Here is a 24,589-nt window from a genome sequence, read left to right on the forward strand (position 1 = left end):
GGGAATAGCAGTAAAGCTTTTAATACTTCACAGGGGAGTGAGAAACTCTTAGGAGAGCGTGCTGAATGGTGTGTCAATCATTAGTCAGTATGTGGTGGTGTGTGCTGTATGTGCCATGTTAGGCGAGATATGTGTGTTATATCATGTAGAGGCAAAAACCCAGAGTATATGTAAATACAGTTCCTTGGTGGAATATCAAACCTTCTCCCAAGGACAAAAGACACATCTCAGTAAACAAGCATTCAACCACCAAAGCCGTGCACTTCATGAATATTAAATCAGACACTTTGAATCCTACCTCTTTGGTGTTAGGAGGCCCTAGTCTGGATTCTTACCATTTGCTGTGATTTATTCGCAGGTGCATGTGTCTCTTTGATGTGTTGAGTTGAGAGGTTTTGCACCTGTTAGGGAAAAAAATGCTTTGAAAACAAGAGGTGGATTTGCCAGACAGTCAAAATGACAGCAACAGAAGGAAGATATGTGTTGCCCTGGTACATTGTATGTATGTGTGTGTGTGTTTTTTTCTTTTCAAAAAAAGGCTGCTGTGCTGTTTTGACATACTCTGTTGTGTGCACAGCAAAATCACTTTTTGTCAAACAAAATCTACCTTTTTTTTCTTTCTTCTCCTCACGTCAGTTTTGGCATCTGATCTGACGTTATGAAGTTGTGCATCTTGCATTTTGTCCATTACCTATTCATTAAAGAGGTGACTTGAAAAGAGAGTTGCCATGGAGATGCTGCGGTTAAATCACATATCTCAAAGACTTTTTTTTGTTTGTTTATTCTTTTGCCAATTATAACTAATGTCTAGCTTCCCTGATTTCTTTAGATTTTCTTCCTCTCTTCTTATATCCTTTTTAATAAGGTGTCAAGGCTCGCAGTATGACTTCTCTTCATGTTTAACATTTCATCTTGTTCAAACATCCAGCATCCTGTCCACATAGCAACTGTCCAAAACGGCCTTCAAGACATAGAGTTGACTCCCTTAAACCACCTAACCATAAGACCGTTTCCAATCTCCTGTCAGTCATTCCACTTGCAGTGCTTACAATTCCCTGGCAGTCTCTTTTCTCAGGCAGCCAGTTGGTTAGTGTCCCCTGGCAGCCTAGTGGTCCTTGTTCCAGTAATGGTCAGAGGCCCTCCAGAGTCTGAGGGTAGTGATAAAGGTGGCTGGCTATCTCATTTCCACAGAGGACAAGATAACATCCTGAGAACATTCCCATCACTCGAGGAGTTTGTTCAGCGAAGATAAGAGCTCCCATGCTATAGCTCGGCTACGAAGCTCAGTGGGTGTGTATTTGTGTGTCTTTGCACTGTATCCAAATGGAGTACTTTGGAGCTTGTTAGCCGCAGTCCTGCTCAGGCCGGCTTCCTATGTTTGCAGCTGTGAGGTCTGACGACCTCAGGTCACCAAGTGGCGCTGCTGAAACGCTGCCTCGAAGATCAGACCTATCCTTGCACTAAATCACATTCCTCCATGTATTTTTCAACCCTCCGACACAGTTTGCATGCTAATTTGTGAGTAGGTGGTGAGTATAATTACATTAGGCTGGTTGTAAACAAAGACCTACAAGCAGCAGTCTGTTCAAGTATCCCACCCGAGAGAGAACAAGAAAATAGTTTATACAAGGATGATTTATTATGTACAGTTTATATGAGGCTAGGCTGTGTCAGTTTGTACGCACATCTGTTGCAACTGTGATTAAATATCAAAATTGCACTAAATAAGAGTAGAAACTTGTTTCATTTATGTCCTATGTCGTTTGAGACATTAGATATTTGTCATGTTTTTCAAGCAGAATCAGTCTTTTGGGTTCCTGATCTTGTGTTTTATCATATATTTAGAATAAGGGGGCAACAATGCAGAGGCAGCCTTGAGGGCGACATGTATGGACACTTCCATGCTCTGCTCAGAAACACGCTTCTTAGCTCAAACAGAGGCTCAGTTTGGCTTGCCACATCTGTACAATATTGCCAAGTATTTCATCACTACTTAAGAAGCTCCACCTCTTAGTTTCATCTAGTCTGCTGCTCCATAACCTCAACATCACAGCATTTTAGTGTCATTAGGTAAAATGGCTAAATCTAGTCCAATTTACAGATCAGTGGCCAGACCACACGCCCCACTGGATCTGCTTTTTTACACTGTCTCGCACACTCGACCGAATGGAGGTTGTTATTTTAAGAAAAATGATGTAAAAGTGTGTGAAGAATGAGGTTAGTCACATTTGACATCCTCTAATTGGAAGAGACAAATGCAACTGAAACAAAGTGACACTTCAGAGAATTTAGCTTAAATCCTGCTTCCTTCGGATTGGTATTTTCTGTGCTCGCAGTACAGAGACTGCTGTTGTTTTCAGATCTGACTGTCTAACTTCCTGCTCTCAGCTACATTACATACCATATCTACAGTTTATGTAGTCAGCCTTGAAAACTGCTTTAACATCTCACATAAACATTCACAGTTTTCTATTTCCTGCAGTAGGAAGGGGAGAAGCAAAAACATCCAGAGACCTCACAACAAGTCTAATTAACTGTTTTCACACTTATTCTCCAGTCAAAGGGGTAAATCTGCCTCATTTGCATTCTATTGGAGGCATAAATATAAGCCCGTGAATGTCTTTAAAAGGCTGCGATGAATGTGTCAGAGGCCTTAATGTGGTGGAATATAATTAGATGTGAGTGTGGTCAGAGTGGTATTGTGTGGCTTTGTTTGAATCATATTACGCCATCTCTCAAAAGCAATGTTAAAAAGATCTTTCTGCTGCTGCACTGTATGCACACTTAGTGGAGGAGGTACATACAGCACAATGGCACACTCAACAGTCTGACATCATTATCGAATGTAAATTACATTCCCATGAGCTGCTCATTACAATATCCCATATGTAGCGTGTGTCATAAGTTGTTAAATTTCCAGTTTAACATGATCTCCACTTTTTAGCTGCAGATAATCGTAAGTGCTCTGGTGGTGATGTTGAAGTTAAATTAGCTGCACTTCTTGTTCTCAAGAAGGATGAAAGATTTGAAATATGTGTAACATTATTATAAAATCACAAGAGAGGTCAGCACACAGGGAGCTGGGTTATCCATAGTGAAATATTCAAGGTTACTTTGAATTGTAACCGATGATTTGATGGAATAAAAGAAAGATGAATGAATAAAGATTAAAGACAGTTTATTTTTATATTAGAGACTATAAAGCAAAAGATCTAAGTGTACGCATTCAGGACCAAGTAAAAAGAACTGCTATGCAATAAGGTGATTTAAGCATGAGAGACTGATTCAAGGTTGCAGTGAAATATTCATTCAAATGAGGTAAAGAGTGGAGCAGCATAAGAATAACCCGTCTTTAAAGATTAACATAACCCTTGGAGATGTTATTGTATCCCCGTAACCAAGTCTCGACTTCAGCAGGTGCAGAACAGCTCTCCCTCTCTCTGAGTTACTGCATTAAGTCCCTCAAATTTAGTGGCACAATCATGAGCCTCCCGTTCACTCTCTGGAGTAGAAGAATCGCTTTGCATTTTAAAAAGGTCAAACACTCAGATCTCTGCCAGGAGGAATTGAGGGAAGAAATAATGTGTCTCTGCAGAAATATGCAGTCGCACACTACTGATCCTCTCAAATACCCACTGTACAGTGAACAGATTAGAGGTGTGTGTGTGTGTGTGTGTTGACTGTCATCCTAACAACTAGTGTATAAACAAAAGCAAATCACAATATCAAGGCCTAATGTGATGAACATTTAAATAATTTAAGGTCTGTGCTACCAGATTCTTATGCTAGTGACTGGAGTAAAATAAAAAAAGGGAACAAGTCATGATTGCTGTTTGAAATGTGCTAAGCTTAAGCTTCGATAAGCTTATAATTAGCAAATACAACCTTTTGTAGGATTAAATATGTAACAATAAAGCAGATTTTTGAAACAACTCATACTCAAAATTATATTCTGTCCCCTATTGCTAATGAATACCAACACATATACTACATACTTCATCATACATACATTTTATCATCATTAAATAATATACTGCGTCATCAATCATTCCACATATTGGTTTGGTAGTAGTTTAAGTGCCTTTGTTTTTGCTCTTTTATTTATTTGTAAAAAAAAGGGATGCCTTCATCTAATTCAGATTTTGACTTCCAGATAGAACCTCACAGCAGTGATTCAACCAGTTTCCTCCGTCTCTTCCTGCTCCTGTCATCCATCCCCTCGGCTGCAATTGCAAAACATATGCTTCAGTTGGTGTCCCCTGTTGGCTGGTGTTTGGGTTCATGCCCAGTAGTTACATTGTGCTGAAGACAAAATGACCACGGGGAAAGATTCACTCAGAACAGGGCCAAGCGCCCCCAGGCCTGGGACCACACACACAGGGCACATGGTACAGAAGCTACTGCAAGATACAGAATAGGAGATATGTAAATGATTCATATAATTGCTGACGGTGATTTTCTTTGTCTTTGTGGAAAGCTCCATTCAAAGTGGAAAGTGTTGGAAAAGTATGCAGGGACTGAAGTGGCCGGGAAATCCAAAGATGATCTCTGCCATCTGTGCCGTGTTATATGGCCGGCCCCACTGTGTGAATGAAGGGAGGGTCCGCAGCCTATTGCTGAGACTGGAACTAAAAAAAGGGGAGAATATATTGCATGTTTTAAGTATGACATCAAGGCACAGCTGCAGTTGCTGCTATCTGCACCTGTGGTATGAGGAGGAGGAATGAACTGATTACACATGCAGTTGTGTGCTGAATCTATCTATCTATCTATCTATAGCAAAGGTCAACTACCAAGTCCCCCCCAAAACAACCATATCCCCCTCAGAAAGTCTGTAAAATGAAATGTTCTATTTGTTAGTATTTCTCACATCTTATTTATTAAGTAAATGCATTAAGTTCATGTAAATTATTTCCCCCCAAAGGTCTAAATACTGCTGCACGGTGTCTCTTTAACACTGCAAATATCTAGTTCAGAAATAGAGACTAAATCTGTCATTCATTCAACCATTTATTAATTTAATTATTGCCCTAAAGAAGTCAAATTTAGATCTATTGAGTCTATAAATGTAAAATATCCAGGATGTGCAACTGTCAAATGAATGTAAATTCCCACAGGAGATGGTTGAATCAGTAAAATTAAGTATAGACTCAAAGTGAAAGTGGAACTTGCGGGTTCTGTTGCAGAAGTAAGAAAACCTCATTCAAAATCCCACCGACATTGTCGATGTGTGCAATCGTATATATCGTTGTTTATTAAATATTTCTGTTTTTTAACATCCTTTAACAAACCCATTCCCATAAGCAACAGGCCTAGAGTCTGTGAAGGTTTCAGTTTCTAATGGCGAGTGCTGGATGCTGATGTGTCATAAATTATGGAAAGTAAACCACAGAAACAGAAAGACTGATTAAAGAAATACTGAATGAAAGATTGCAGGGAGTTAGAGAAGCTAGAGGAACAGAGGCTAGCCTTGACGTGACGTCGTGACTTTGACTTTCCACAGCGCCGTTGAAGTTTTTAAGAGAAGATTAATTCAAACATCACCAACAATCACCATAACAAGTTAAAAACAAGTTAAAACACAAACTAAAGCCAGTTTTTACCAAATATTTGCACCCGTGTCAAACTGAATCATGATAAAACTAACGTTAGCTTGTGAATATATAACTAGTTTAGACTGACGAGTAAAAGAGCTAATGTAAAATTAAATGTGGTCGACACAGATCAAAATTCTATTTAATAAGTTTAGTTTTTAAATACATCAAATTACAAAACCACAAGCAAATAAAGTTAGCCAAATTACCAAATAGCGTCTTTCAGGTAAACTTAGCTAGCGTAATCCTAGCTAGGGACATTTACTGAAACACACTTTTCTCCATGTAGCCTGTGCCTACGGTATAAGTCATACAACATTTAGAAAGCATTGAGAGTTAAGTTTAATATATTGTTTGGCCCCCAAAATGAAGTTAGGTAGGTATGTTACACCTTGTGATGCTGGAGTGACCATCTGTTTAGCGTGAGCTTACGTAGCCTCGTCGATTGCTTTTGATTAGCTTAAGAAAAACCTTTTCTGTCATTGAATTAACTGACGAGCCCTGACCAAGTTATTTTATGTATATTTTATATTTATATATATATTTAATGCATACAGAACAACTGATAAACTGTACAGTGAACCCAAACAGTGAGCACATAACTGCAGGATGTTTGTGTAAAACGAGAGATTTGTTCAGAGTCTGTATTATGTATTTTTTTAAAATCATTTTTAACAATCACTTAAACTTAATAGGATTCTTTTTTTGACAGATTCAGTGTTTTCTTCTCGTTGTATTAGCTCTCTGGTTGTTTGAATGTTTTCTACTGCAGGATGACGCTGTTTATCAGAGAGTGAAGGCTCTACAGTGAATACAGCTCTCTTAAATAATCATCTAAAAAATAACACAATTTAGTTTAGTTTTCTTCACAGAAATTAATGAATGTGTATATTTTTTTAAAAGTTTTCTTCCACAGTTTAAAATCAACAAGGCCTCGCAACCCCCTGTGAAGCTTTGGGGACCCCTAGTGGGGGTCCCGACCCCCAGGCTGGGAACCACTTACAGTTTTGTGGTGCAACTCAATTTTGCAAATCGCTACAAGTTATTTGATTTAGGAATAGTGGGTCCTCGAATGAAAACAGCAACGTGTACGGGGGTTTAGGTGAGACCTGCATTATTTATAGACTTTTAAAAAAAAATCTTAACCCATCCTTTAAAGTTTTATAAAATAACACGAGAGATAAGGGGGGTGGGGAACACATATTTCTGGAACATTCCCACTGTCCCATCTCCATCAAGTACACGAAGTGTCTCTCGTCTGCTGTCTATGTGTGTGTGTATGTGTATGTGTATGTGTGTGTGTGAGAGGGAGAAGTGGGCAAAGGCTCCGCCTCACTCAAAAAGCGAGAGAAAAAAAAGGAAAAGCAAACTGATACACACCTCTCAATTCTGGCAGGAGGAAAAGAATAGGAGTGTTTATGAACCGTATAAGTAAACAGCAGGATAACCAGGCACGCCGAGAGCCGAGGCTACTTCCCCCCGTAAAAACCGACAGCAGGCACCGTTTCCCAGCGCCGGAGATTGTCCCGTTGCGTTCAGGATTAAGTTTTTCTGTCATCTAAAGGTGGATCATTATCTAAATCCGAGATAACAAGCGAATTTGAAATGCGTAGCCTGCGATGCTATTTCTGGAGCCCCCAAAGCCGACGTTTGAACTCTCAGTAAACATCCAGTCGAGGTAGGATTCAAGATTATTGCGAAGGTGGTGGTAAAAAATGTTTCAGTGTGTGTGTGTGTGTGTGTGTGTGTGTGTGCTCCACACGGGGTGTAGTTTTGAAAAGCTATACTCGCGTCGCTGTCCATGTGTCCCTGCGCCATCAGCAAGGAGGGACAAGGGGAGGGTGGGAGTAGACGTTAGCCGATACTCCACTTCATAGTGATGTGGGAATTGGCTTTATTAAGTTCTTAATGAGCCTGGGCACTTGTAAGGTAATGGTGGCCATATTAAAGAGCCAATATAATCAATTATAAGTGATTTTCTGATTTAAAAAAAAAATACTTATTTTTTATAAGGATATTGACATGCACTTAAAAAGAGTTTGATTAAAAGTTTAGTACAAGTGTGTTTTTTTTGTGTGCAGTTGTAGTCTTTCTTGCTAGCATGTGTACAAACCAAACAAACTCCAGTTTGAACACTTGTCATCTGTTAGCCTACTAATTAATGAGTGCTTAATTAGTGACCCAATCAGGCTTCCATATGAGCACCTGCACACTTTGAAACAGGACATAATCCCTCCATTTCACAGTTTTGACAGGCAGAGTGGGCGGTGGTTCTCAAAAGGCAACAATCTCCACTCTCCCTCTTTTCTTTTTTCTTTTTTTTTTTTTTACTGCATTTGGAGGCTCCAGTGGAGGAAAGCTTCAAGTGGAGGAGGAGGAGGGCGGCTCCATTGTCTGGCCAGTGAAGGGGTGGGGATTGAGGCTGTATGCAGATGTGCTGCTGGCAACGGACATCTGCTCCCCCCCTTCCCTCCACCCACCCACCCACCCCATGGGCATTGTCACAACAGGCAGGGGGAACTTAGAGTGGAGCCTGCCCGCAGAGAAAAGGCCTTTTGTGAATGATATGCAGGCCGTGGCCCGTACCCTTCCAGAGGCGTATGTTTGCATTTGAAACTCCACACATCTGATCATCCCAAGAGGTCTGCTTTAAATCAGAGATTTCAGATCAGAGTGTCTTCACTCCAAATATATATCATTTGCTGATGGTGGAACAGATGTAGTACTTCTTAGTTTGTCATTCCTTACTGGGGTTTCCTTTTTTTTCTCCCTGCGCCTTCAGTCCCACCTGCAACACCACCCTCCCTGTTCGCCTCCCCTCAACTCCGCCGGGGGTTGAACCTCTTCCCACACGTCTTTTGCGGCCTGCATGCGTTCAGATATGAAAGCTGCCCTCCCAAGGCAAACGCATCATACGCAGCATCACAATGTACATGGCAGCTCCTATCAGGCCTTTTGATTTATCGCTGTGGAGGAAAATGCCAAGAAAATGCAAAACCAACGCTTTAATATTTATGATATCATGCACACAGCTTGTGCTTGATGGTAGCTATCAGTGTGAATGCTTGTGTGTGTGTGTGTGTGTGTGTGTGTGTGTGTGTTTGTGTTTGTGTTGGAAATCAGGAGTCTCATTCGCCTCAACAGATATTCCCTGGTGACTGGTGGAGTCAGTGTACTGTGATTACGAACATGATTTGTGCTTGTACAGAGCACTGTTGTACATGGCTGATCCGCTGTACAACATGCTTGTGTAGGGACTCATTTGTGTGTCTGCTGTATTATAACACGCTGGATAGCGGAGAGGCAAGCTGGGGGAGCGAGTGCACCGATGCAGGAAGAGATGATTTTGAAAGCACAGGTGCTGTCTCTCACTTTGCTAACCACTCGCTCATTGCGTGTGGTTTTCATTGGACAGCGTGTTTATTCAGTGAGACTACCTTCTTGCATGGCTGCTATGTTCGCTCTCTTTCTGTTGACGTGATTACTATATAAATTGGAAGAGCTAAAAGCAACAGAAAAAAACCATCTGAATCATGCATCAACTGCCTGTTTTGAAGTCACAGAAGCAAAGTAATTACAATTGGTTAATCATATTCTCAGAGCCTAATACTCCATTTAACACAGTAATTTGGACGCTGCTGAAATAGCTCTTGTGAACTCTTCTGAGAATTCCCATAATGGCCGGGCCACTAACGGCTTCTAAAAGTTCCCATAGGAGTTGGTTTGAGAGGATTTTACTGTCATGTGATTGTGCTATGCATTGTGGAGAGGAGGTAATGGGTGTGAAATTACACTGTGCCATCTGCAAGAGGCCGAAAATGCACAGCCTGATGTCACTCAGACATACTGCTTTGCAAAATCACAGAGCAAGGAAGATTTAGGGTTTATACCACGGGTTTTTTGGCATGGCTGCAAATCATCTTCCATTGAGTAATTCGTAGTCTCTGTTTTTTATTCAGCCATTTCACTTTTTGAAAGTATCACAGTTTCCTGATAGAATATTTGAATGTGAAACATTGTTCTTTTTTTTTCAAAAAGTCCTGCTATATTTCTGTCACACAGATCTTAAGACATCTTAAAACTTAATTCTCAGATTGTATTAAGGCTTTGATGTTGAAAACAAAGATTGTGCTGTGAAGTAGTGCACTTTGCAAATTGAGAACTGTGTGCTTCAGAGCATTACAATGATGAGGGAACAGTTGTGCTTCAATTATTCTTTGAGGAACTGTTGCACTGCATCCCGTGCGGGCTGGTAATAGTTTTGTCTCAAAGAACAGGCATTTTAAAATCTACTGTGTGTTTAGTGTAATTGGTCCTCTCTACAAATTACCAGCACCTGTTTCTTGCTTGTTATAACATGCTCTGTTGTGTCTCAGTGTCTTCTGAGTCGGTCGTTTCTGTTTGTGGTTGGTTGTGAAGGATAGTTTTGGGAGAGTGGTTGTGGACTGCACCAGACAACAGCAGGTGTCTGATTCTCTTCACTGATATGGCCTGTTTGCACAGTGTGCTTAAAAGATACAGGATGGTGTGAATCCCTCTGTGTGTGTGTGTGTGCACTCGTGTATGCCCCTGCAGTATGAAGAAATAGATACATCCTCAGTTGTTTCACTTCAAGTGCAGCTGAGGTCAGTTTTTATACTCTCACAGCTTCTCTGTATCTTGCTCCTGCCACGTTGGCAATCCTACAAGCTTGTTTGCAAGCTTTGCCAAACCAAAATAATGTATTTAATAGTCATTCCCAGTTCAGCTGGCGTCGTGGCCAGAAAACAAGCAAATTATAGTCCAGGGTTTTTAATTGAGACAATCAAACATAAAATTGCAGAATCATATCCACACATTGTTGCCAAATCTAAATATTATATCCGGAGTGATTAATGGAATAAGTTGTATTGTTGCTTGTATTAGAGTTTCATTATTGTGTGACTTGTGTGCGAGTGCTGCTACATCATTTCCCTGCTTATCGTACACCTGAGTGTTTAATGGCAGCTTGTGGGGAAAAAATGAAATGAAGCTTAAATCTTAATCTTTAAAGAGTTTAGTCTTTGAGTTAAAACTGACATTTTTTATAACATGTGATTGAAGCACACAAATAATGATTATTTACATAACTGATCCAGTTTTTTGATTAATCAATGAACCTTTTGGCAAATAATAGTGGAAAATGCCTAACAAAAGTTCCAGGTGCCTCAGGTGATGTCCTTAAGTTGCCTGTTGTGTCTGCCAAGCAGTTAAAACCCAAATTATATTCAATTTAGAATGATATAAAACGGTAAAGCAGCAAAAAAATATTGTTTTTGTTGAATGATTAATTCATCATTATCGACTAATTGTTTCAGCTATATATAGCCATGTATGTACAGTGAGCAATTATACTGCTAAGACATTGTAACATGTCACAGTAGGAAAATCACAGGTGGAAATAATGCAATTAATGATGGCCGAATTCCATTCGGCTTCAGGATCGTGCAGGCTGGCTCACTGTGACACTTGAATAAAACAGAGCCATCATTAATGTTATTAGTAACACCTGTGCTAAAAGGTCTGCTGTGATCAGGGCCAATCATTTAATTGACTATAGCCTACAGTACAGTGAGTGGATATAGTATGCTGTGGATGCATAAATAAGCATTTCTCTAAATTATTAACTCATTATATGATTGGAGGAAAGCGCTTAACAGCAGTGGGGGAACAGTGGAGGATGTTTACCGTTCCCTGTATTTATGACCATGCGAGTTTGCTCACACCACTTGGCTGTCTAATAGCCTCCAACCTGGCGTAAACCATCACACTCGGAGTCCCTGCTCCTCCTTAATGACTGGCCATTTTCATCCAAAGAAGTCCTAATTGCTCTCAACTGCATGCATGGACATTATGCCAGAGATAGATGGAGTGGGGAGGGCGGATGAGGATGGATGAAGGAGCGCAGTCTGAAGATCTAATATGGATGTAATACACTGTCTTCCTAACATGGGAAAGTGTGTGTGTGTGTTTGCCAGCAGGGGAAAAAAAAGAGTTGATCTTCTCCCACTCACCTCCCCTCCTTCGCTTGGCATAGCCAGAGCTGCCATTAACTTTCATGCAAACCACAGAGGATTAGGAATGAATAGTGGCACCGTCTTCCAACTATGTGTGCCTGTACATGCGTGCTTGCGTTCGTGTCTGTGTGTCACTTTTGCAGGAACTAGCAGAGACAAAGCACCATCTGCACGCAGCAGGCTGTCCTGACTGCCTGCTCCTCTCGCTGGGGCAGAGAAGAGGCTTTCTGTGAGCATTGTTATGAAACCGACTCTGGTGCTGCTGCTGCTGCTGCTGCTGCTGTTGATGCTGCTACGCTTGCTTGTTAATGCTGACAGCTAATAATGTCCTCCTGGATGACTGTGCCTTGCTGGAGCCACAGAGAAGAGACAGAGACTAATGAAGAGAGGCAGGAAGTGAAGGAGAGAGAAAGACGGATAGATAAAGAACAGATAGAGAGGAAGATACCAGTGGGGCGTGCAGCACTCTCTGTCCGAGCTTGTGAAGTTTCCTGAAGAGGATTTACACACATATACCCACACAGACTGAAAGTACTGGCCTATGTATTGTGTTTTATTTCCTCTTTTTTTTTTTATGTTCCTTCCTTCCTGCTCGCTCTCTCCTCTCTCAGCGTCTCAGGAGGGAGGTGGCATGAAGAGGAGGAGGAGGAGGAGGAGGAGGAAGGGTTCCATTGTGTCTCGACATAGCCCCTATTCCAGTCCAGCTGACATAGACTTGTGTCAGGAGGATCCATCCTGCTGATGTGAGGCAAGCTGTAAACTGAAAGAGATGTCTAAAATGCTGAAGTGGGCTCTGGCCAGTGGAGAGATGGCTCTGTTTGTTTGCCATTCTGCTGAGCACCACTTCGCAGAGAAAACTTTTCTGCCCAAATGTGCTGACGGAGAGGAAGCGGGGGGGTGTTGGGGGTGGGGGGATGGGGTGGGGGGTGGGGGGGGTGGGGGGGGTTTGGAAGTCACTTGGAAAGCGCCTTGCCCATTGTCGGTCTGTGACATTGACATTTAGAAATAGCGAGGGGGAGAAAAGAGTTAAAAAAAGCTTACTTTTTTTTCAGCTGTCTGTTGCCGTACAAACTGTTTTGCCACTGCTCACAATTCTCTGAGACAGCAGTCATTGAACCTTCCAACCACATGAATATGCATGTTAAGTCCGCTCTTCTTCTTTGCCCTCTGAGCTGCACTTTTTTTTTTTCACCCAGAGACCTGTCGTGTTGTGTTTGATTGGCCCTGACATTTGAAAAGGTCCTTGAATAAAGAAAAAAAAGTTGTTTATGACAACTGGAGAACTCTCCTTGCAGCAGGGTAAAAATGGCATTTTGAAAGGAGCACAGCTCCTGCATATTTAAATGCTAATGGCTCTGTGAATGTGCGGGCTAATAGCATGTTTCAATCTGGAGTAGTGCAGTATGTACACTTTCAGTATGCAAGCACACTGAGTGCTACTTCTAATAGCTGTGGAAGGTGCATCAGCTCATTTTATTAACTGATTATGTGGAGTCTGAAGTTTTTTTTTATATATATATATAAATGAATACTTTCTTGTTTTATGGCAGCATGGGGATTATCTCAACACATAGGCACAAAGAACAGGCTTATAGTCAGAAAAAACCCTCGGGGAAATCTGTTTTTGAAATTCTGGCATCTGTGGTGTATTATTGCAATGGTTATGATGCAGATAAAGTTTAACAGCTTGTTTTACAAGCTTGCTGATGCTGTGTGGCAGAGTAGGAATGGTAGTCTTAGACAGGGCCCCTGGAGTTCTGGCTGGGCAGCCCTGTAGTGAGGCGTCAGGTCCTTGGTTTATTATGAGCTGTTTTGTTAGCGGTAGCCAGCCACAAGTGCCATGGATCTCTCTGGACTTTGACCTACTTGTGGAGTATTTGGTCTCATAGTCCTGCTTGCTCTCTAGATTTTACATTGTGTGGACACAGGACAATTGATGATGTCATGAGATAAGGATATGTATTGAATTTGAGCCTGTTATCTCACATTTTACTTAAAACCGATACGTGGCAAGCTCTGTATAAAAATACCACAATCGTTATTTTATGCCATTTCAACCCTTACTTGAGTAGTGGTATTAGAGTATTAGAATTGTACTGACTGTGATGATTGTTTTACTTGATAGTGGCGAGCCATATGAAATATGGGTTTAGGGAGCTGGCGGTGATATGCGTCAAAGGTCCTGGTTGATTTCCAATGTGACGTAGTGTCAACTCCCAGAGCTGAGTTTGTACAGTATCTGGTGAGCCAACCACTGACATGCTAGCAGCTGTCAGTCACAATAGCTCTTTGAACTTTGTATTTTCTTGTGGGAATTCTTCTCCTCCATGGCAATTTGTTCTCAGTATTGCACATATTTTCATTCAGTAAATAGTTGGAAGGACCAGTGTGTGTAGGATTTAGTGGCCTCTAGCAGCGAAGACACCACTGGCGTCCTGCATGAGAACGGGCTATGAAGTATGTAGGAGACACTACGGTGGCCAAAAAACCTGCAACAAATGCGACAGGTCCTATCTACAGCCAGTGTTTGGTTTGTCCTTTCTGGGATACAACATGATGGATGGAAGGTGATCCTTGGCGTCTGTAGATTAAAAGCTGCTCATTCTAAGGTAAAGAAAACAACGATTTCTATAGTCAGGTGCATTAATGAAAACTTACTTATGAATATTATAATCCATTTCTGCCAATAGATCCTCCTAAATGTTACATACTAGAGTACAATAAAAGTTCTCTGCCTGAGGAGGCTGTTATAAGCTATGATAGCTTTCTTCAGATTGCACTGATGGCTTGCTTTTGTGAATTTGCATGTCAAAGTTTACCAAGGTTGAACTTGAAAGATGTTTGTGGATTTATTTTATGTTGGAGAGGATTGAGTTAGTTGTGAAATGTTGGTGTTTTCATTGCTGGTGTGCCCTGGCCCTGAGGCCAATAAGATAACCTCAAAACTTTATTTTTTTAATGCTGTAAGTTTATCCTTGCAGTCCAGGTTAAATCTGTCTACATACCGTGCTTTCATGCATCTAACAGCCTCTTTGCTTGCATAAATACTGGCAGGAGTCCAAACAGGGAAATCTGGCAGATGTCCATAAAACCATTTGACTCCTAAACCACCCTGTTAAGTGAGAGGCTGCACTTCCCATTGATTTGAATGAGCAGTGGACATCACCATGGCCGCTGCTACAGAGCATCATTCAGCGCTCATACGCACTCACACATGCTCGCACAATGTCACACAAAAGCAGTTATCTACTTGTTGCTTTACAGAGAGCTGAACGGGGCGAGCTGTCATCCTGCTCCTCATCAGTCATCTGTGGCGAAACGCGGCGTATTATCTGCTCACTGCTAGCAGTTATGGAAGTGTTGACAAAGTGAGTGGCGTAGCTGAGCTCTGGAGTCTTATCACCTCAGCTATCTCCATTATGAATATGGATATTACCAATGTTTGGTGAGCCTGAGGCTAATTCTTTGATTCTCAGCTGCTGAGAAGCTCAGTGGGATGGTTGGCTTTTTAACTCGTCAGCTTGTTCGCACAAAGACATGTTTGATTTTCACCCGTATGGAGATGTTTGATTCCTGATCCTGAACAAAAAGGATTTACTGTGGGTTAATGTTTCACTGAGCCAGACAGAAGCCACAGACTCTCAGTCCCTCCTACTCAGTCCTCTGTGAATACTCCCCTCGGGACTCTGTGTGAGGTTAGAAATAGGTGTCCCTGGGGTTTTCAGACAGCTTTGGAAAAAGCTATTTTAAGGCATTATACTTGCAATTTTTCAACATCTTTTTATCCTTTTATACTACACATCTGACATATCAAGTAGTGACCTAACTCTCTGCAATAAATATATAATATTTACCGAACACGATTTTATTCCCAGACTTAAACTGCATGCTGCTTTTTATTTATAGCTTCCAACATCTTTTGACCTAAGGTGAAAATTTTTCCAATAATGAAGTTTTGTGCCATCAGGAGATAGGGGGAGTGCATTAGTACGATAACAGAGCTACAGTTCATTGGCATTGCCTTGTCAGGGATTTTGCTGATGCATTAGGTCTATGTTTTACCTACAGCCATAGTGAACTCGCTGTTTAAAAAAAGCAGCATAGCCAAATTCGAATATGAAGAAAGTGAGAAGTCCTATTATCTCATTCAGACATGCAGTCGATGCAGCACTGCTGGAAAGATCTCTCTCTCTTTTTTTTTTTTTTTTTTGTAGTTAAAAATTGATGTACCAAGGGAAATACTGTATGAATTCCATGCGCCATTCACTTTATGCAGGTATTAATATACCACATTTTTATTACATTTTAAAACCATTTTTCCTCTTCTTATGTTGTTTTTTTTTTAATCTTGTATAGAATGTGCCAGGAGAAGAGTGTTTTCATTTCACTGTACACAGCAAGCTGAAATGATGATAAACTTGAACAGAGGTTATATGTTTGCCGGTCTTTTCAGCCTCAGGGGAAGTTTGAACTACTGAAATATTTCAAATAACTCAAAGAACATAGCTTTTTGTTCCACTTTTCACCCACTTGTCCATGTCTTTTCTCCCTTGGTTAAACCCCATCCCTGACCTTTCTCTTCTCTCCTCTTTTTCTGCTGCTAAGCTCTCTTTCCCTTATTTTCCTCTGAATATCAGTTGTGCCTGCTAATCTGTCTGTGCCCTTATCTTGTCTCTCTTTTTTTTTCTCCCTTCAGTTTCATCTCTGTGCTCTTGCTCACAGGTGGCTGAGGGCTGTGCTGGCTCCTCTTTGCTGGCTGTCTGTGTTTCTTCTGTTTGGTAGCCTATCTATTGAATACCAGCTGCTGTCCTTGGTCAGGGAAGCATGCCAGTGTAATAAAAACTGCCTAATACACACCACATATACATAAAAGCACGCGAACGCACACATACCTGCACACAGACATAGACAGAAACATGCATACATGCACGCTATGATAAATTGGCCTTATTATAAGCAAGCTATTAATTCAACAGGGAGGCTGAAAAGAGACTACCACATGCGCGGTACTCATCGGAGGAGTAGAGAGACAAAACCTGCTGTCATTGAAAAGAGGTCTTTTCAGGTTGCGCTGACACAAAATGTTCTATGCAGTTAGTTTTCATCGCTGAAATTATAAAGCCTCGTAAACGAACACTGCTTTGTAGGATGGTTTTCTGCGCACCATCGTGACCACAGTCGCTATCTCATGTCTGGCTCCCCATCCTCAAGCCTTCCATGCTGGGCTTTCAGAACCCCCCTCCCCTCCCTTGAGGCTGGATACAGCCAGACACCCACCTTGGCCCCAGTTCCCAGCCGACACGTCTGTGTTTTTTGGTGTCCGTCTGTATATATGTGTCTGTGTGTGTGTGTGTGTGTGTGTGTGTGTGTGTGTGTGGGCAGCAGCGTTCAGCGGTGTTCTCACAGCCCAGCTGAGACTGACAGATGGAATCATTTCACACACAGACAGAAAGGCAGGATACAGGAAACCGGGGTGTGTTTAATAGTCCTGGCGCTGCTGCGGTTGGTATTAATCTAGGTCAGTGTCGTTCAGCTCACGGGGAGTCAGCCTCTGGGGCAAGCTTGGCCTTTCCTTAACCCCATTTACTCAACTAACTTACAGTCTACTTACCTCATGCGTAGTTTTGCTGTTAAAGAACCTGACAAGATGTTTACACTGTGTAGTGTTGGGCAGATTACTGCTGTACCTGGTTCAGCAGGCCTTTTCTAAGCGGAGCACAGTGGCTCTTCCTAGCAGCCCAGATGGCTCACACCATTGAGGCCCCTGGACTTCGATAACACACTCCAAAATGTTCAGCTCAAAGCTTAGTAAGCTAAAAAGACTGCATTTTTGTTCTTGTACTCGCCATATGTGTAACAAATGTCTGCCAGTAGACAGCTCATATTGTTTATGATTGTTAGGCTGTAGGTTAACCAGACTAGCACGGATTATTTAAGAACAGACATGCTACCAGTAGGGCTGGATACTGAACCCAAAACCTTGAGTATTGAAAGCTGTCAAATACTTAAAAGTCACCATGAAACACTTTGCAAAATTCTTAGTGTTGCTTACTTATTCTGTGATCAAATATTTCTTAGTTAGAGTTTAGACTGTGTTTTACTGAGGCAATGTTCAGTGTTTGGCTGCAAAGTTCAGTGTTTTCTTAATACAAACACTGATAGTTTGCACTGAGAAGTTTGGCATGTTTGGTTAAATGGAAAAAAAAATGTTCTATATTTCTTAAACTAAGATACCAAATATCATTTGTATCAGTCTCAGTCGAGTATTGGCACTACTATTGCAACATTTGAAATGTTACCAAGAGTCCTCCAGGTGGACCTCGCACTTTTAAATATATTCCACACACGCCAAGACTTCTAATTAGACTGTTTTATCTGTTATCTGCAATTTTTTGGTTGCAAACTGAAAGAAGCCATGTAACAAACTGTTTCTTCAGACACAAACCAATACATGTACTGTTAAAACCATGCCCAAAATAAAAAAAACAAATCAAGCAAATAAGGTTTTAAATGTGCACAGTGTAAATAAAGCATCTTTGAGATGCATTTTAGATAGTTCATATCTTTCACGTGAAATCCCCCATTAAATATTAAATACTGACGTTGTTAGAAAGAGTCACTCTTTATGAAAAAGTGAAAAACAATTTAACAATCCATTATTGCATTACACAAATATAAGCTACATTTCTTGGTTTTAGTAAATCTACTTTAAACTCTGTTGGTCTGTGAAAAACATACTAAAACTTATTTTTACTTTGAGTTTACATGACAAAGATCAGATTAGATGTTGCGGTAGCTTGGTAAATTAAGAGTCCTTTTATATGAACAAGGGTTCAAGAAGCTCTCGTGCAGAGAGGACTGCATTTCTGTATCATGATTTCCCTCCTCTAGAAATATGAAATTGTGAACCAAAGCTCATTCAAAATATGAGCGTTTGCACTCGCATCGTGAACTCAATTCAGTTAATTTGCAGTTTAATTGCTTTTGCAGTTGCTGCATATGTATCAGGTGCTCACTCGGTAGTTAATTGCTAGGAAAAGACAGATCATCAAGTTCAACAATTAACAACCGGCACTTGCCAACCTCGACACACAAAAATGTACAAGTGTGTCTAATTAGACTAAAACTATTCCGAAGGGATTACGCGCAAATGATTTACCATCATGTATTAGGTGGAGACTAGATTTTCTCAGTAATGCTGTACCTGACGAGCAATAGTCAAATAATAGTTAGCTGTAAACTGGTGACAGTGATCACGATGACGGGGAAAAAAGAAGGTATTTGTGGTTATCTGTCTTCATTCTTTCCTCCTTATGTGTTTGCCTTTACGAACCCTCACTTTGCTCTTCAGACCCAGAAGCAAAGCATTTTTATAGTCTCTCCTCATTAGTCACGCTTCTTTGAAAATCCTAAATTTACTCCTGCAGTGGGACTGGGGCATCTTCATTTGTCAATCAGCCATTGGTTATGGGAGTTTTTTAAGAGATTGGCCCTGTTCCAACACAATCTTTTTTTTTTTTCTTATTTAATTTTTTGTTTTTTGAAGGGAGAATTTTAAATTCCGTCTCCCTGATGCATAATTATTCCATAGCTCTAAAATATAATTGCGTTTTTTGTTGCTTGTCTTCTTTCCTTGGGACTTCTATCATGTTACAGCTAAACGGTTTTAAAGATTTCACTCTGGAGAGGTGTAAGAAATCAGTGAGCGTAAGGTTCGATATTTTGAGTAAATGGAACTAAATTGTTTTGTCTTGTGCTAAATAATAAGGTGTCTGCTTTGTGCTCTGGCCCTGTGTTAATGAGCTGTTAACTGAGGAATAGAAAGGTGCTGAAGAGCTGAGAAAGACAAGGTGAAATGTTGAAGACACCAGCTGATAGCAGTTTCACACAGGCTGTAGACACTTTGTATCAAGTCGTGCAGCCCTTTTCTGCACCTTTTGTGTTTATTTATCTTCTCTGCTACTGACAATCCATTACAAAGAGCTTACAAAGCAATCATTGACTGCGAGGATTATTAGTCTAAACTGCAACTCCACCTAATTTTATGAATAATGAAGAGCAGGTAGAAACAGGACTAAACTGTGTTGCCTTACTGTAATATTAGAGTGGTACGAACTGCCAAAATACACAGTACAAGACACAAGCACAGCACACTGGTTTATTTTTTTTTCATTCTGATCCTATTGATTAGGGAAAATCATTGCGAGTGGTCACGCACATTTGTACATGTTACCATGGTTACCAAATGATTTGCATAAATATATGTGCTCCTTTATACAGTTTCTTGACAGTTTATGGCCAGGAGATAGGTTTAATAATAGTAGAGCTGCAACAACTAGTATTTTACTGATGGATCGTTTACTCTATAAAATGTCAGAAAATGTACGAATGTATGTATTTAGACTGAGTAGCAGATCAGTTCCTCAACCTAGTGTGCACCCTACTTAGCAGCGGGCATCCTAAGGTGTCCTTAATTTGCTTTCATTGTCGTGTCTTGCATTCATCACCAAGGAGTTTGGTCTCATCCATCTTGATGAGAAATTGGTCCAATTTTTCACAAGTGTATTGTTCGTTTATGTAAGGTTAGTATGTCTGTGGTCTAGCACTCAGTACCGGTCTTTGTCCCTCATAGAAAAAGGTCTGGGGTCATTCTCGTCGTATTGAACAGGAAGGTGAAAACGACAGATTTATTACCACAATAAAAGCATCTTGGACACAACCTTTTACCTGTCAACTTAAGTAACACAGGTTTTGGTGTGATTGCTTTGGTGTGTGAGTGCACGTTTGCTTTTATGTGCACGTCTGCTCTGTGAGTTGAGGTGAGTACATATGTGTCCAGTATCTAATCTATCGGTTAAAGGCATATATACCAGCATATTTAGAAACATGTTTACAATCCCTTTTTATTTAATTAAAATGTGGATTTTATATTGTTCTAAGTCGTCAGTGGTCTGTGTTCTGTAGTGATGTTGTGAAAAAATAAATTGCCAATTATCCCTGTGGAGATTTTATGCCAGGCTTTGTTTTAGTTCATTAGATGTAAGGAGCTGGAGAGAGGAGGAATGCAGGCCATGCCGAAAGCCTCAATGGGTTAGGCTAACAGGCTGCCGTGCACAATAATGTCGCCATTATGCGTTTCCTGGGTGACTTAAACGAATAGGCATTATTACAAAATTGTGCATTAGCCCAAGTCAGCAGTTAGTACTGCTGCAGTCTCATTTTGTTTAGAGTTGAGAGAAAGATGGAGAGAATGTGAGGGAGGGAGGGAGAGGGAAGGGGGAGGATGGGGGGGGAAGCTTCAGAGAAAAAGGCGATGTAAAGGAGAAGTGGGGAATGAAAAGGACGCTATTTGCCAGAGGCTGACAGGACATGCAAAAAGAGGTAAAAGGATACATGGAGAGGCACAGATGGACTGACAGACTTGGGGGATAGTGATGGTGATGGAGAGGTAGAAAGAGGAGAGCTGTAATTGTCAGTAACTGGTGTATTTAGACAGGGGAGGGTTGGAGGAAGAAAGAGGCTGGCAAGGAGGAGGAAGGTGTAAATCAGTGGTCTGAGCGACAGCTTTACGTGCCCCTCGGAGCCCCAACTATCCGATTAATGAGAGAAGAGAAACCTTAACCACCTTCCCCACTCTGCCGCTTCTTTTTCTGCTATCTTGCACTTTCAGGGACATAAATCATAGACTCTTAAGCAGTCACTTTAGGTAGCTGCTACACAATTCTTCCTCAAAATGTTGACTCTAAGGTATCCCTGTCCTACGACATGCTGCATTAATGAGATTTTCTGTAGCTAGTGCCCATTGAACCACAATCATTCAAACTACAACCAGCAGCTTAGCATAAAAACTGGAAAGGGGGGGGGCTCTCTATCCTCGCTCTGTCCAAAGATAAAAGCAATAATTGAACTTTATAGGTGCATGTTTTGTTACTTTCAGACACAACAAGGATTTCTGTTTCCCCCTGTTTCCAGCCTTTATGCTAAGCTACGCTAACTGGCTGCTGGTTGTAGCTTCATATTAGGTCCGAGCAATACAACAATAGCAACAAATAGTGCCAGCAATGTATCAATAATAGACACTTCATCTATAGCAATGGAAAAATAGTTCAGTGCAATGGCGATAATTTCAATTCTGTGAAGTCAAAGAATGGAGTATGACAAAACATTTTTCCACCTGGTCTTTACTAAGAAATAGGTCAGTTAAATGATCAATAATTGTCATTATAGACTGAAATCGCTCAGTCCTACGTCCTAGTGTATCAATCTTCTCATCTAACGCTCAGCAAGAAGTTGAATACGGGTAAAGTGTATTTCCCAAAAAATATTCCCCCCTCAAAGGGAAGATGTGAGGAACAGACAAGGCTGAAGTTAAAACAAAGATATTAAAAGTAAAAAGATGGAAAAGAAAGCAAATTGAGAGATTTTTAGATTATTGCCATAGGGAAGAAAATTGAGTTTTTTTAAATATAAGGGAAAAAAAGTTATTTCCAGTTTATCTTAAGGGCACCAGGTTTCCCTTCTGCATAACTCTTTGACTACGAACCCATACTTGCATAGCTCAGTCCCTTTCGTGTGTGTATGGGCTTGGTGGTCATCAGGTTCACACAGTTAAACTAGTTCACTGAGGTTAAAGGCTGGAAGCTCGGTTGATGAGCTAAAAAAAGTGTCTTGCTCTTTTTCTTCAAGATGAAAACTCCACCTTGTAGTAAACGCCTCCACAGATATTTCAGTCAAACACGTGTTATGACAAAGTCAAAGCTAACTTTACTTCTATGCCTTTTTTACCCTTAGCCAAACCCACAGGTTTCTTAATCTGGTGAGACGGCTCCTCTGAGAGATGGCCTCAGTCAGAAAAAGACCTCTCTCTTTCACTTTCTTTTTCCTCCCCCTGTGTCTTCTGTGCTATTACCAACCTAAACAAGATCTCCTGGGCTGCCTGCCTTGTTATGTACTTTTCATTACAAAAGGAGTAGAAAAGAATGAGCGTGAGGGAAAGAGATGTAACATAAAGAGCTGAAAGAGAGCTTGTTTCTGCTTGTGAAATGTCTTGATGTACAGAGTGTCAGATGGAGAAGCACTGAATGAATTCATAACCTCTAGGAGTGATGCAACACCTGCAACAATGCAATGTAACGCCTGGCACGGCACTTTTTAACAAATGTTACTTCTGTTTCTGTGAGACACAGTAAAGAAGCCATGGTAGCACATCTGTGGTGTCCATCTGCCACATTTCACAAGCATTACGAAGCTCTTAACTTTGAACACCGCTCAACTCTGTGCCAATAATTTATCCACCATTAGGGTGTAAAAAAAAAAAAAAGAGCTTTATTTTTTAGGTACATCACGTGAGTGGCATTTAAGTTATTTATTAGAATTAACACCTATATGCGAAAGCTTTACAGGCCAGCTTCACACTTTTCTGCAGCTCAAACATGCAACTGTGTGAAAAGTTAATTTCTAGAAAGTTTAAGGGCTTCATTACCCAGAAATCTTGTTGGTAGTGGCTATAATGTTTCTTTGTTTTTAACGTTTTTGGGGGCTTTTTGCCTTTTATTAGATAGGACAAGTCAAGATTTACAGTTGGTTGATAAGATAGACTTAGAGTAAAATTTTAATTTGTGTGCGGAAATGTGTTAAAGTGATAATGCTTGTTGTATGTAGGGCAGGGACATCAGGGTGTTGCATTCATTGCATGTGATACTGCAAGACAAACTGATGAGTATGAGTGTATTACATTACTAGATACACAGTCTACATACCTTGAAAATTCTCTCATTTGGGCATTATTACATGCTGCAGGTTGCAGTCACAGAGTCCAACAGTGCATGAAATCCACCCAAGTAGAAAGGCAAGATGTAATTACAGAATAACATTTGCACATTGGCTATATTGCAGAAAGGTGTCCTGAATGTCTCTTTGTCTTCATACATAATACTACAGAATATGTTGTTCTAATTAATGTTTTCAGTCAAAATCCTCAACGACAAGAGGATGTGTGTGGTTTGCAACATTCGTCGGATCAGACAACAGCTACTTCGGTCACGATCTGACTTGGTAACATTCACAGACTTGTCAAGAAACCTGCGAACATGACTAAGAGTAACACAATGTTGAGTGTGTGTTGAGTAGAGCGCCTGCCCTCTCGACGCCGAGCCAGACAATCCCTGGAGTTTTGTATTTCCGTGGTTTGCATGTGCGTTTGAGAGTGTGTGACTTTCTCCTCTCTTTCTCTTCCTCTCAGGTCAATCCTCTTATTGTTAAGTTACATAACAGCACTTAGTCAAGTAACAATCCGGCAGCACTGGTGCTAAGGGCTGCAGGATAACTGTACTTCCTCTCCGGCACTCCTCTGGCTGAGAGCTCTTCTCAAACTTGTTGTTGACTTTTCAACCCGCTAAGTGGAGTCGACTTCTCTGGAAACAGAGCGAATCTCCTTCTTACATGAGTGAAATTTCTGGAATTAATTTATGGAAATTAAGTCACGTATGCCACAGATTCGGGTTTTTGGTCAACTGCAGCTCTCAAATTGCTGAGCGGGCCATTCTTCCAGAGCGGTGGTTTTTTTCATCCCATCAGTTGAGACTGCCATTGAGAAAGGAAGTGATGGAAATATGATGTTTGAAATGATTCCAGGAGAAGACGAGTGTAGGTCTTATTTGGAGTGAATGCAGAGGTTTAGAGGTACCTCAGCTACATAAAACATTAATGATAATATAATTGATACTTATTTAAAGGTTCTATCAAAAAGAGTAATGTATTTTTTAAATAGCACATTGAGGGATACTTTTACTAATATATTCAGTATGCTTAATCAGTGAAATCAATCAGTACTAAACATTTAGATTATACGTGATGAGCAAAAAAACATGAACATCTCATTACAGGGCTTAATGTCACCGCCCTATTAACACTTTATATCATAATATGTCCAATCAAATATAAATGACAGAAATAATCACA

The 24,589-nt window shown here is 40.7% G+C and overlaps 1 protein-coding gene across 1 annotated transcript in view; it reads left to right on the forward strand.

The window, feature by feature from the left end:
- Positions 1-7,016: 7,016 nt before the first annotated feature.
- Positions 7,017-24,589, forward strand: part of ctbp2a (C-terminal binding protein 2a) — a 64,463-nt gene continuing 46,890 nt past the window's right edge. Inside the window, exon 1 of the mRNA XM_051378243.1 lies at positions 7,017-7,272. The gene's annotated coding sequence lies outside the window, so the exon portion shown is untranslated. The remainder of the gene's footprint in view (positions 7,273-24,589) is intronic.

This window comes from Dicentrarchus labrax, unplaced genomic scaffold (genome assembly GCF_905237075.1).
Source record: "Dicentrarchus labrax unplaced genomic scaffold, dlabrax2021, whole genome shotgun sequence".
NCBI lineage: Eukaryota > Metazoa > Chordata > Actinopteri > Moronidae > Dicentrarchus > Dicentrarchus labrax.